Source organism: Procambarus clarkii, chromosome 2, assembly GCF_040958095.1.
Source record: "Procambarus clarkii isolate CNS0578487 chromosome 2, FALCON_Pclarkii_2.0, whole genome shotgun sequence".
NCBI lineage: Eukaryota > Metazoa > Arthropoda > Malacostraca > Decapoda > Cambaridae > Procambarus > Procambarus clarkii.
In genome coordinates this window covers 37,976,130-37,990,940 of record NC_091151.1, presented here as the reverse complement: position 1 = coordinate 37,990,940, position 14,811 = coordinate 37,976,130, and the positions used below count along the sequence as shown (strand labels likewise).

Below are 14,811 nucleotides of genomic sequence, written 5' to 3'. Positions count from 1 at the left end.
TTCTCAAAATCTTCGATAACTTCTCCACAATTCCTAGAAGCATTTCTTGCATCCATTTCTTTTCCTTTGACTTCGATCCGAAAGAAAGAAGTCCCCACTAGCAAAATCTTGGTACAGCATAAGAATATCTTCCAATATTGCTCAGTGTATGAAGTAAAATATAAGCAGGGTTAGACTGCTATGTATTATCAATATAGTGACTGCTATGTATTATCACTATAGTGACTGCTATGTTTTATCACTATAGTGACTGCTATGTATTATCACTATAGTGACTGTATTATCACTATAGTGACTGTTATGTATTATCACTATAGTGACTGCTATGTATTATCACTATAGTGAATGCTATGTATTATCACTATAGTGACTGCTATGTATTATCACTATAGTGACTGCTATGTATTATCACTATAGTGACTGCTATGTATTATCACTACAGTGACTGCTATGTATTATCACTATAGTGACTGCTATGTATTATCACTATAGTGACTGCTATGTATTATCACTATAGTGACTGCTATGTATTATCACTATAGTGACTGTTATGTATTATCACTATAGTGACTGCTATGTATTATCACTATAGTGACTGCTATGTATTATCACTATAGTGACTGCTATGTATTATCACTATAGTGACTGCTATGTATTATCACTATAGTGACTGCTATGTATTATCAATATAGTGACTGTATTATCACTATAGTGACTGCTATGTTTTATCACTATAGTGACTGCTATGTATTATCACTATAGTGACTGCTATGTTTTATCACTATAGTGACTGCTATGTATTATCACTATAGTGACTGCTATGTATGATCACTATAGTGACTGTATTATCACTATAGTGACTGTATTATCACTATAGTGACTGCTATGTATTATCACTATAGTGACTGCTATGTATTATCACTATAGTGACTGCTATGTTTTATCACTATAGTGACTGTATTATCACTATAGTGACTGCTATGTATTATCACTATAGTGACTGCTATGTATTATCACTATAGTGACTGCTATGTATTATCAATATAGTGACTGCTATGTATTATCACTATAGTGACTGCTATGTATTATCAATATAGTGACTGTTATGTATTATCACTATAGTGACTGCTATGTATTATCACTATAGTGACTGTTATGTATTATCAATATAGTGACTGCTATGTATTATCACTATAGTGACTGCTATGTATTATCACTATAGTGACTGCTATGTATTATCACTATAGTGAATGCTATGTATTATCACTATAGTGACTGCTATGTATTATCACTATAGTGACTGCTATGTTTTATCACTATAGTGACTGCTATGTATTATCACTATAGTGACTGCTATGTATGATCACTATAGTGACTGTATTATCACTATAGTGACTGCTATGTATTATCACTATAGTGACTGCTATGTATTATCACTATAGTGACTGCTATGTATTATCAATATAGTGACTGCTATGTTTATTTATTTATTTATTTATTTATTTATATACAAGAAGGTACATTGGGTTTGTGAGAATACATTGGATAGTACAGTAATCTAACAGATAATTTTAACAGATAACAGATATTTTATCAATATAGAAAAGTCAAATATGTTTTATTATCAACATTAAAATACAAATAAAAAGAAGAGGCGTCCAATGTACAGCGATATTTTTCTAAGATGTCTTTACCAATAATGAATGGATGTTTGTCCTCAGGGAGTACGTGTAGTTAGTCTTCAATGTAGGTGTCCCCGCCCATATGAAACCGAACAGTTTTGGGCGTTTTATTTTCTAGACCGATAGTTTTTAAAAACAAGCTAGAAACCCAGGAGTCTCCTGATCCGGTGTCCACCAATATTTTATCCGTCAATGTATTTGGTGCACTGGCTGGTAGGCTTATTCTAATGTACGCCTATCTTGAGGAGGCCAATCCAAATCCTTTATATCTAAACCGTTTTAGGTTCTTGAAATGGAGGGATGAATTTTTTTGGTGAAATTATTGCACTGCGTGGTACTCCGTCATTAGTGGAAAGCTAAAATAAAAAATTGGGATTGGCTCGGGGTCGTAGTAATGGTCCATTTCCGGAGGAAAAATGTCAACTCCTGCGAATAAACGCTTGCCATTTGGTAGCATTACTCTAACATTAGTGATTGCCTTCAAAATGACGTTTTTTGATTCGCAAAATAGATTTAATTTTATGGAGAGGCTCTTGTGTTCAATCGCGTCTAATCCAAGTTTTTTCGCTTCTCGGTGTTCAATAAAATTACTTTCAGTCCCGGTATCAACGTACATAGTGGATTACTGTCCATATATTTCGACTTTGAGGAGGTTATGACCGTCCAGGGTGACCACCTCCATACCCTCTAGTGACGGGGGATTAGAGATCATCGGGGAATGAAGGAAGTATATTGTCAATACTTCCCCGTCCTCACTGATCTCATAGCTTCGTGTTCCGTCGTCGTATTTTTGTCTCTTATTGTGACTATTGTTGATGTGACACTCATCAAGGTTCCTCTTGGATCCGCCTACGACACCTATAATCTCAGTAGCCATGACTGAGGGGAGAAGAGGAGGACAGGAGCTGAAGCACGACCTCTCGTCTTTCTTCTCGTCTTACACTGGATCTCGCTCACTGAAGAACAAAATATATCCCAGATACATCCTATTATAGTCATGCACATTTATAGATATAACTTTCAATAGCGGTTTTGTATTTGTAAACTTGTTAGTTTTTATTAGCAAATTTAGGTATACACAACAATGTGGTGCTACCCTATTCTATATGAGATGTTACAGAGTGTAGATCAAGAACTAGCTATAGGTTCAACTATTATTCCCCCGCTCACAGGATGGTTAGTCATACATGGAATCAGAGGGGGGGGGGGGGGGTGGGAGGGGGAATACCAGCCTCAATACAAAAACAAATCAACTATGACTAAAATTCAGGTAAGAACATAAAAAGTAAAGCTGATCTGTTAGCCTCCACTAGCAAAATCTGGCTACAGCACAAGAATATCTTCCAATATTCCTGAGTGCATGAAGTAATTACAGAGCTCAAAGTACCTCATAGCATTAGGCCACTTGGGCTGAACGGTAGAGCGACGGTCTCGCTTCATGCAGGTCGGCGTTCAATCCCCGACCGTCCAAGTGGTTGAGCACCATTCCTTCTCCTGGTCCCATCCCAAATCCTTATCCTGACCCCTTCCAAGTGCTATATAGCCATAATGGCTTGGCGCTTTCCTTTGATAATTCCTTCCTTCCGCCTGCGCTCAAGAGAATACAGATTTAGGCCTTTTAGTCGGTGCCAGTAGTTTAGATGTTTTACTGAGTGGATTCTAGCAGGAAAGGATCTCTGCTCGGTCTCCAGGTCAGCAATTTCTCCAGCTTTGAAAAGGGCTGTCATTGTGCAGCAGTATTCCACTCTAGAAAGCACCTGTCATAGATACCGATATTACAGCCTAATTCTGGCAATTACAATGTCACAGTCTAGTGGATGCTTTATGCTGCCCGTACACATAATTCTTGGTTCTAAACATGTCATAGCTCTTTATACTCGTGCTTTCTGATCTTTGTGTGTCAATGACTGCGCTTCTGTCTTCCCTAATTTCCTGAAATACTGCGCTTTTACAGCAGAAATTAGAATGCTCATATCCATCTCAACTTCAGGCTTATCACATGCAGTTTTAGCTGCCTTGTCTGTGTCGTCATGCTGGACAACACCTATGTGAGACGGCATCCATACAAATGAGACAAACTTTTGCTTTTTGCATTAACAATGTTGTATATATTGGATGTTACAATATTCCTGGTGTCTATTTTGCATGTTGGGTTTTTAAGGGCTTGAAGAGCTGACTTTGAATCACAGAAGATTACTCCTCCACTGTTCTTCAGTGCGTTAGTGGCAAGTTGTAGTGCAGCTTATTCTGTATGTGTGGAGCTGAGCCAGTTATTGAGTCTCACACGTGTGGTCTGTGTACATATGTTGTCTTTGTATATTCTACAAGCTGCTGCAGTGCGACCTGTTGACATTTGATCAGACCAGATCAGCATAAGCATAGTGCTCCTGAGGCCGTAAGTTATTTATACAGGAATTAATTGTTTCGAACGTTGTTGCTTTTAGGAGTGCTGGGTTTTCCTTGTTGTTTTTGCTGATGGGTGTGTAAGATACTTGTATATCAGGGTACAGATATAACGGAATATTATTGGCTAGCACTTTGCATACAATAGGACTATTTAGTTTAATGAGATTGGCAACACTTCTACTCAACCAGTTGAGCAGAAGTGATTGAGATTGCGTATAGATTGCCCGCTGGTGCATTGGCAACACTCCCGCCTACACACAGCACTAGTCAATCTTTCTCCAAGTAGTAAGGGTGATGTTGGGTCTCTCATCACCCTTACACAGAAGGTAGTACTGAGCTGCTTAATTCTTTCACATATGGTTGGGAGTTTCAGCTCCTCCCTCATGTTGATGATTCTTGTGCATCTGAGGGCTACAAGAATTATCCTCATGGCTTCATTTGGATTTTCTCTAAAGCTTTCAACTTATTGCTAGGGAGACTAATAAGGTGCAGGGTGTGGTAGTCGACTAGTGACCTGATGAACATCATGTAGAACATTCTGGCATATTTGACATTAATACCAAGGTGCTTTCCAGCAAGTGTTTTAAGAGGACTTAGCTGTCTTTAAGCTTAAACTGTAGTTCACTTACAATTTTACTATTAACATTCACACCGAGGTATTTGTATTGCCTAAAGTTTTCAATGCGCTGATGAAAACTTTAAAAACAGGAGGATTACTGATTTTGGGGGCATAAGGTCCTGGTTTTACCTATGGAGACGATAAGTCCACATTCCTTGATACACTTACAAATAAAGGTATTTATAGTCTGCAGCCGGTTGCCACTGTTTGCAATGTCGCAAATGTTGTCTGCACAGCAGATGGCAGCCACAACGACTTGTGTAGGTATGTCAGCTGTTAGGCATCAATCAATCAATCATCTTCACTACATACTATCTTCATCTTAGCGATTTCTCTTCATGCTTTATTTTCATCAACACTCACCATCATCACAGTGACCGTCTTCACTACTCACAATCATCATATTAATAATCTTCACTACTCACCATCATCACATTAATAATCATCAACACTCACCATCATCACATTTTCCCCTGATAATTCCCTTCCCTTCACCACCATCACTGCAGCTGTCTCAAGGACCCACCTTCCCTACCCTCCACCATCTTCCCTACCTGTAGGGTGAGCGGGGAAGAATTAGTGGGGGGTGAGAGGAAGGGTAGTCAGGATGAGGTAAAGTGCCAGGGCTAGACCCACCTGCATAATATCAAAACGTTATGACCAGACTAAGCGATGGAGGCAGGGAAGCGGATTTTTGTGACAACATTACGTCTTTCAGCGCGCCCACGGAGGTAGCAGCCCTCAGCTGGGTGTGCCCTGGTTCTCACACCAGTTGTGGTCTTGGATTTCCCTAATCAGCATCGTGCCCCGCCCAAAGTCACTAGTAAAAGCGAGCTAACAGGTCCCCCCCCCCCTAAAGAGGAAACGTTAAGGAGGCTGGGTAGTTTGGAGCTAGGTGATTGAGTAGTGGCATAGGAGGAGAGAAGAGTCATGTAAATGCCGGAGCAGGGGGTTGGGTCGTCAATCAGGTTAAAGAGGTTGTGCGTATTTCTAGGTTATTAAAGGTGTCGTAGTTGTCGTGGTAGGTCAGATTTCTTGTGATCTGTTTCTTCCCCATTGTGTCCCAGACTATGTTCAGAGAAGGAATGTTCGCCCACTCATGCAGGGCTTCACTAGTGGTGAAGTGGGGCTTGGGGAAATATCCTGATGCTAGTGAGGCGTTGTAGACGTCTGTGAGTGCAAGGACTAGGGAGTCTGGAAGTTGTTTGAGGAGAGCTTGGCCAGTGCCTGAGGCTCCTGGGGCTTTTCGTTGGGTATTTTTGAGCATGAGTTTAACTTCTACAGGAAGTATTGATGCTGTGAGGTCATGTTGTATGTCGTCTAGTGTCATGAGGTCAATGGTAGGGTAGTGTGTGATGGCCTGATGGTTGTGTCGAATCCATGTTTCTACTCTGTTAATGTTGTGTCTTGCTGTTGGCTGTGAGGGTTGAGGGTTGAAGATGTCCTGTCAGTGATGGTTGAATATGTCTATTACTTCTGAGAGATCAGTGAAGTTTTGATTATTTTGAGTGATGTGTGTAAAGACAGAAGAGGAGGGGGTTGCCCTTGATCCTCTTTATGAAGTTCCAGAATTGATGCAGAGTTGTTTTTCTGTGTAGTTCAGGTTTTTGTACGAGTTTCTCCCAGTGGTTGGCATGGTCGAGGTCTAGGCTGTTGAGTCTGTGGATTCTGAGTATGGTGATGTCTGTATTTACTTGGCCGTATCTGTGAACGTTGCGGGAGAATCTGTTGTGGTAGCAGACGAGTAGCCTTTTGGTTCTGATGGAGAGAAAGGAGGAGTATCTGGTTTTGTGGGTGGTTTTTGGTATGGTTGCGTCAGCCGCTTATATGATGTTGTTTTGGACGGTGAAGATTTGGGAGTCTATGTCTGTGGTTGGTTTATCTTGGAAGTTGTAGGGTTGTGTGCTGGTATTTAGGTGCTACTGAAGGCTTCCCAGACTGCATTTTGATAGTCATATTGTGGGGTGGCTGGGATGAGTATGGGGTGGCTGGGATGAGTATGGGGTGGCTGGGATGAGTATGGGGTGGCTGGGATGAGTATGGGGTTGCTGGAGATTGTGAGTGACATGGATGTGTGATCTGAGCCGGTGAGAGGTCCGGGTGTAATGAAATATTGGAGGTGGGTGCCTGCTCTGTTAGTGAGGATGAGCTCTGGTGTTCCAGTCCCATTGTGTGTGTAGCTTGTTTTGAAATGTGAGCCAAGGAAGATGAGGTGTTTACTTTGGTGAAGTTGGTGTAGTTGTTGTCCGAGCATGTTGTGTTGTTGGTGGTTGAATGTTTGGTGTTGTGCGTTCAGATCTGCCAGGAGGAAGACCGGTATGTGTGTGTGTGGTTGAAGAGGGTGTTTAAGTCCTGGAGAGGGAGGCCCAAGTTTGGGAGAATGTATGTGGCGCCGATGATCATCTGTCCGTGTTGTGTGAATGCGGATTGCTAGGAAGTGTTTGTGCTGCCAGTTGGTGGTGAGGTCATGTTTGTATGGCTTTTAACCTGAATGACAACCCTTTCATGTGCTTCGTCGGGGGATTGGTATGTTGTGTAGCCGTAATGTCTAATTTTGTGAGAGTTTATCACGTATGTACTTTTCAGTAACAGCATATCCGGTCTTTCGGTCACAAGATAGGTATGGGGTGCATAATAAATGAACTAAACTAAGCATCGATGAGGACAGGAAGCCGACGGCTTGTAAAAGGTCCCCTTCATTGTAATTGACTGAGTTTTGTATGGGCAAAAATAACAGTAAAAACTAACTGCTTTTGTTACACCTGATGGTGTCTTACTAATATAAAGTTACATCTCATTTCTTATTGTGGGTGTTGTTGGCTCAATTGGTAGGATTGCTGGCTGCTGTTTTTGGTGTACGCGGTTCGAGGTTACGATGGTCCAAGTGAATGAAATATCCATGATATGGTGGTTAGCAATTTATATTAATTTACATTGTTTGGTATAATTAATGCATCAGCTACGCTTCAAAAAACCTTATGGACAATGTGTTACAAGAAGTACCTAAAGGTCGAGCGTACTTGGACGATATTGTTAATATCTGGACTGAACATTTGCTGGGGATTAAATAAATACTATTCACAGTCAAATTAGCCGCCTTCAGCACACAAAACAATTTAATACTTTATTGAATTATTAAATTGTTTTGTGTTCTGAAGCAGGCTAATTTGACTGTGAATCTAAAAAAAATCAGTACTACTGTTGAGTATTCAGAGTTGAGGAATAAGAAAGAGACAAAGAGTTTCATGGGCATGTGTGCGTATTACGATATTGTAAGATGTTTCTGTGGTTGCTGCTCCCTTGACAAATTTGTTGATAAAGACCTTAAAATTCAAGTGGACACAAGAGTGTCGGAATGCTTCCTGGAACTTAAAAGAAATCTTGACATCTTCGATCTGATTTTGGGGCTGGAGCTGTTTTATTTCAGTTTTTTGAGATATATACAAGAGTTCTTACATTCTTGTACAGCCACTAGTACGCGTAGCGTTTCGGGCAACTTGTTTCGTTTCGGACAGTTACGGAATGATAACATCGAGCACCTAGTCTATTATTTTCTAAAAATTTGATAAAACTATTCAGTAGTAGATAAAGAGGCACAGAAGTGAAGAATAATAGTGCCTTGGGTAGTTGCATGTTGTGAGCGACAGGGTGGACTGGGCAAGCCACTTGGTAAGTTTGCTATAGTTTGGGGTTAGCTGTCAATGTGTCCTGTCCGTTTTCTGTGGTGTCTGAAGAGGCTTTAGCTATTGATTCATGGGGGACTATGAAGGTCTGTTGGTAGTAGTATGATTCTTATGATTTTGAATGGTAGCATAAACTGTGCTTGGCCCTAAGTGATGATGGGTTGTTGATAGTTGGGTGTACATTGTGAGAAATGTTTTCGGGAATATGTCAGCTAAGACATGCATATTATTACTTAGTGGTTAATGTGTGACTATTTGGATGCTGGCTCTGAATCTTGCAAAAATGATGTTGGTTGTGAGCTGGTTGTTGTGGGGTCGGTGATCGAGGGTGAACATGAGTGTTGTTGTTTTGGTTGTGGGCTATTGTTGTATCGGTTGCTGACAGAACTTGAGTATAACGTTTTGGTCAGTTGTGTGTGTTCTGGGGTTCTTCTTGAGGTTATCTTGAGATGATTTCGGGGCTTTAGTGTCCCCGCGGCCTGGTCCTCGACCAGGCCTCCACCCCCAGGAAGCAGCCCGTGACAGCTGACTAACACTCAGGTACCTATTTTGCTGCTAGGTAACAGGGGCATAGGGTGAAAGAAACTCTGCCCATTGTTTCTCGCCGGCACCTGGGATCGAACCCAGGACCACAGGATCAGAAGTCCAGCATGCTGTCCGCTCGGCCGACGGGCTCCCTTGTCCCCGGCCGGACCGACCGGGATGGCTGGGTTGCTGGAGTGTTGAGATTGTGAAGTTAAATGTGAGGCTGTTTGCTGCTTAGATTTCTGAGTACTTGTTTCCTAACTGGGCAGGTGTTGTGTACTGCAGTGTGTGAGCCATTATAATCTAGTGCTACTCAATCCCCCAATATTTGCACCTAAGCCATATTGCTTTACCATTGTAATCTTAGATATCATCTGATATCATGGTTATTGTATTGAGTGCATTTTCTACTGCATTATTCCTTCAAACTTTTCCTTGAAATGATCCTCATATTGTGCTTCAGTGAACCAATGTATAACCCTGAAATGCTATCCTCATGTACCTAGTAATCCTTGTTTCTTTATTGTGTATGGTTATTATTGTGTATTATTCTGATCTGCTTTTGTGTCAAATTTTCTTCAAATTACCTGTAAACATTTTTTGTTGATTTTACTGTAATTAATCTTCTTAAAATTATCTGTATCTGTAAAGAAAAGCTGTAAAATACCTACTAACATTTTTTATCAGTTTCACTGTTAATTTATCAAATTTTTTTCTGTTAGTTTAAGGACTTGCCTGAAACGCTATGCGTGCTAGTGGCTTTACAAGAATGTTAATTCAACTTGTTTTCTATATTCTCTGTTAACCCCCAATGTAACTTCTTGTATATAAATAAATAAATAAATAAATAAATAAATAAATAAATAAATTTATGCATACAAGTGATGTGCTGCTGCAACTATACCAAAAGTCTCCTTATTCCTTGCCCGAAACACTATGCGTATTAGTGGCTTTAGGTAATGTATGTACTAGCTCTATCTATAAATCCAACATTATGTTTGTAACTCTTCATCTATGTATGTACTTTTACGAGTATAAAATTTTTTAATTTTATGTAAATGTTTAACGAATCTCTCACCCTATCCATGAAGGACAGAAGAAAATGTATATATGCTGATTAGCATAGTAAATGTGTGGCCACGTCTGTGGTAGAAAATATTAATAATAAAATAGTAAAAGTTAGAGAGTCACAATTGCCTGATGCATCAAATGAACAAAGGAAATCGTGTTCAGTCGATTAAGGCAGCGTCTGGGATGCTCTCGGACGCAGGTTCGAATCCTCGTCACGGCCCTTGTGGATTTGTCCAGTTAGAGAGTCAGCTATATATAAGCAACGTCAACAGTCATCAGTGGACGACGTCAGACGGACTTTTAAACAACCAAAAATGCCCACTAGGCAGAGGTTTAGGGCCCCGTGCAGGAATATCCCTGACAAAATAAAAACTCCATCTCTTAACGTCCCCCCATCCCAATATCCCCCCCCCCATGCGTCATCTCCCATCCTTCCAATATCCTGCCAATCACTTGAAGGTTCTCCCTTCATCGCCTATCCAAGGGTTGGGGCATCATGGCTCCTAAGGATATTTACCACACGTTTACCTGCTCTCTAATCAAATATATAATAATTGTATGATAGGTATGATTTCTTATATTATTTACTAAGGTCAATCACACATGACAAAATCCTATATTGTCAATTTAGATTTTTATTCCCGTTGTAATAAGTGTAAATAATAATAATAATATATTTTTTATATTAACAAGCTCAGGTATACATAGCAATGTGCTGCTACCCAATTCTATATGAAAGATTACTTTTTTTTAACTTTATTTAACAAAATACAATATAAATCATATATACATAAGTTTTACAAGGCAATACAACATTACATATACAGTTGTATAATTCTCAGTGAACAAGTGTTTCATTATCACAGAACATGAACTTTAAACCCCTAAATGCTATACTTATTTCTCTTTAAATGATTTACAATACTGGAGATTATATTTACATTAATTTACAGGGGAAATTATTACATATATATATAAATACATTAAAAATTATGAAAGATTACTGAGAGGAACATTACATTATGAAACATTATTTCAAACATTTCATTACATTATGAAAGATTACTAAGAGGATTAGTGTAATTCTCCTCTTCATAGAGTTTCTTCAATATTTTAGTCTTAACTTGCTAAAAAAAATACTTATTTTCTATACACTATTTACATATTACAGAGTCTTTGTACATGTGTGTGTGGATGAGTCGTTCTTTATCATCAAAGTCAAACTTCTTGTTCTTCTCAAAATCTTCAATAACTTCTCCACAATTCCTAGAAGCATTTCTTGCATCCATTTCTTTTCCTTTGACTTCGATCCGAAAGAAAGAAGTTCCCACTAGCAAAATCTTGGTACAGCATAAGAATATCTTCCAATATTGCTCAGTGTATGAAGTAGAATATAAGTAGGGTTAGACTGCTATGTATTATCACTATAGTGACTGCTATGTATTATCACTATAGTGACTGCTATGTTTTATCACTATAGTGACTGTATTATCACTATAGTGACTGTTATGTATTATCACTATAGTGACTGCTATGTATTATCACTATAGTGAATGCTATGTATTATCACTATAGTGACTGCTATGTATTATCACTATAGTGACTGCTATGTTTTATCACTATAGTGACTGCTATGTATTATCACTATAGTGACTGCTATGTATGATCACTATAGTGACTGTATTATCACTATAGTGACTGCTATGTATTATCACTATAGTGACTGCTATGTATTATCACTATAGTGACTGCTATGTATTATCAATATAGTGACTGCTATGTTTATTTATTTATTTATTTATTTATTTATATATATACAAGAAGGTACATTGGGTTTGTGAGAATACATTGGATAGTACAGTAATCTAACAGATAATTTTAACAGATAACAGATATTTTATCAATATAGAAAAGTCAAATATGTTTTATTATCAACATTAAAATACAAATAAAAAGAAGAGGCGTCCAATGTACAGCGATATTTTTCTAAGATGTCTTTACCAATAATGAATGGATGTTTGTCCTCAGGGAGTACGTGTAGTTAGTCTTCAATGTAGGTGTCCCCGCCCATATGAAACCGAACAGTTTTGGGCGTTTTATTTTCTAGACCGATAGTTTTTAAAAACAAGCTAGAAACCCAGGAGTCTCCTGATCCGGTGTCCACCAATATTTTATCCGTCAATGTATTTGGTGCACTGGCTGGTAGGCTTATTCTAATGTACGCCTATCTTGAGGAGGCCAATCCAAATCCTTTATATCTAAACCGTTTTAGGTTCTTGAAATGGAGGGATGAATTTTTTTGGTGAAATTATTGCACTGCGTGGTACTCCGTCATTAGTGGAAAGCTAAAATAAAAAATTGGGATTGGCTCGGGGTCGTAGTAATGGTCCATTTCCGGAGGAAAAATGTCAACTCCTGCGAATAAACGCTTGCCATTTGGTAGCATTACTCTAACATTAGTGATTGCCTTCAAAATGACGTTTTTTGATTCGCAAAATAGATTTAATTTTATGGAGAGGCTCTTGTGTTCAATTGCGTCTAATCCAAGTTTTTTCGCTTCTCGGTGTTCAATAAAATTACTTTCAGTCCCGGTATCAACGTACATAGTGGTTTACTGTCCATATATTTCGACTTTGAGGAGGTTATGACCCTCCAGGGTGACCACCTCCATACCCTCTAGTGACGGGGGATTAGAGATCATCGGGGAATGAAGGAAGTATATTGTCAATACTTCCCCGTCCTCACTGATCTCATAGCTTCGTGTTCCGTCGTCGTATTTTTGTCTCTTATTGTGACTATTGTTGATGTGACACTCATCAAGGTTCCTCTTGGATCCGCCTACGACACCTATAATCTCAGTAGCCATGACTGAGGGGAGAAGAGGAGGACAGGAGCTGAAGCACGACCTCTCGTCTTTCTTCTCGTCTTACACTGGATCTCGCTCACTGAAGAACAAAATATATCCCAGATACATCCTATTATAGTCATGCACATTTATAGATATAACTTTCAATAGCGGTTTGGTATTTGTAAACTTGTTAGTTTTTATTAGCAAATTTAGGTATACACAACAATGTGGTGCTACCCTATTCTATATGAGATGTTACAGAGTGTAGATCAAGAACTAGCTATAGGTTCAACTATTATTCCCCCGCTCACAGGATGGTTAGTCATACAGGGAGTTAGGGGGTGATAATACCGGCCTTGATACAATAACTAACCAGCTCTGACTAAACAACTGACTAAACGTTCATCAAATATTCCCATCTCACAAGATGGTTAGTCATACATGGGATCAGAGGGGGGGGGGGAGGGGGAATACCAGCCTCAATACAAAAACAAATCAACTATGACTAAAATTCAGGTAAGAACATAAAAAGTAAGGCTGATCTGTTAGCCTCCACTAGCAAAATCTGGCTACAGCACAAGAATATCTTCCAATATTCCTGAGTGCATGAAGTAATTACAGAGCTCAAAGTACCTCATAGCATTAGGCCACTTGGGCTGAACGGTAGAGCGACGGTCTCGCTTCATGCAGGTCGGCGTTCAATCCCCGACCGTCCAAGTGGTTGGGCACCATTCCTTCTCCTGGTCCCATCCCAAATCCTTATCCTGACTCTTCCAAGTGCTATATAGCCATAATGGCTTGGCGCTTTCCTTTGATAATTCCTTCCTTCCGCCTGCGCTCAAGAGAATACAGATTTAGGCCTTTTAGTCGGTGCCAGTAGTTTAGATGTTTTACTGAGTGGATTCTAGCAGGAAAGGATCTCTGCTCGGTCTCCAGGTCAGCAATTTCTCCAGCTTTGAAAGGGGCTGTCATTGTGCAGCAGTATTCCACTCTAGAAAGCACCTGTCATAGATACCGATATTACAGCCTAATTCTGGCAATTACAATGTCACAGTCTAGTGGATGCTTTATGCTGCCCGTACATATAATTCTTGGTTCTAAACATGTCATAGCTCTTTATACTCGTGCTTTCTGATCTTTGTGTGTCAATGACTGCTCTTCTGTCTTCCCTAATTTCCTGAAATACTGCGCTTTTACAGCAGAAATTAGAATGCTCATATCCATCTCAACTTCAGGCTTATCACATGCAGTTTTAGCTGCCTTGTCTGTGTCGTCATGCTGGACAACACCTATGTGAGACGGCATCCATACAAATGAGACAAACTTTTGCTTTTTGCATTAACAATGTTGTATATATTGGATGTTACAATATTCCTGGTGTCTATTTTGCATGCTGGGTTTTTAAGGGCTTGAAGAGCTGACTTTGAATCACAGAAGATTACTCCTCCACTGTTCTTCAGTGCGTTAGTGGCAAGTTGTAGTGCAGCTTATTCTGTATGTGTGGAGCTGAGCCAGTTATTGAGTCTCACACGTGTGGTCTGTGTACATATGTTGTCTTTGTATATTCTACAAGCTGCTGCAGTGCGACCTGTTGACATTTGATCAGACCAGATCAGCATAAGCATAGTGCTCCTGAGGCCGTAAGTTATTTATACAGGAATTAATTGTTTCGAACGTTGTTGCTTTTAGGAGTGCTGGGTTTTCCTTGTTGTTTTTGCTGATGGGTGTGTAAGATACTTGTATATCAGGGTACAGATATAACGGAATATTATTGGCTAGCACTTTGCATACAATAGGACTATTTAGTTTAATGAGATTGGCAACACTTCTACTCAACCAGTTGAGCAGAAGTGATTGAGATTGCGTATAGATTGCCCGCTGGTGCATTGGCAACACTCCCGCCTACACACAGCACTAGTCAATCTTTCTCCAAGTAGTAAGGGTGATGTTGGGTCTCTCATCACCCTTACACAGAAG

The 14,811-nt window shown here is 39.6% G+C and overlaps 1 protein-coding gene across 1 annotated transcript in view; it reads right to left on the bottom strand.

The window, feature by feature from the left end:
* The window catches only part of LOC123762392 (salivary glue protein Sgs-3), a 115,004-nt gene that overhangs the window by 78,128 nt on the left and 22,065 nt on the right, over positions 1-14,811 (bottom strand). The gene's annotated exons all lie outside the window — the stretch shown is intronic.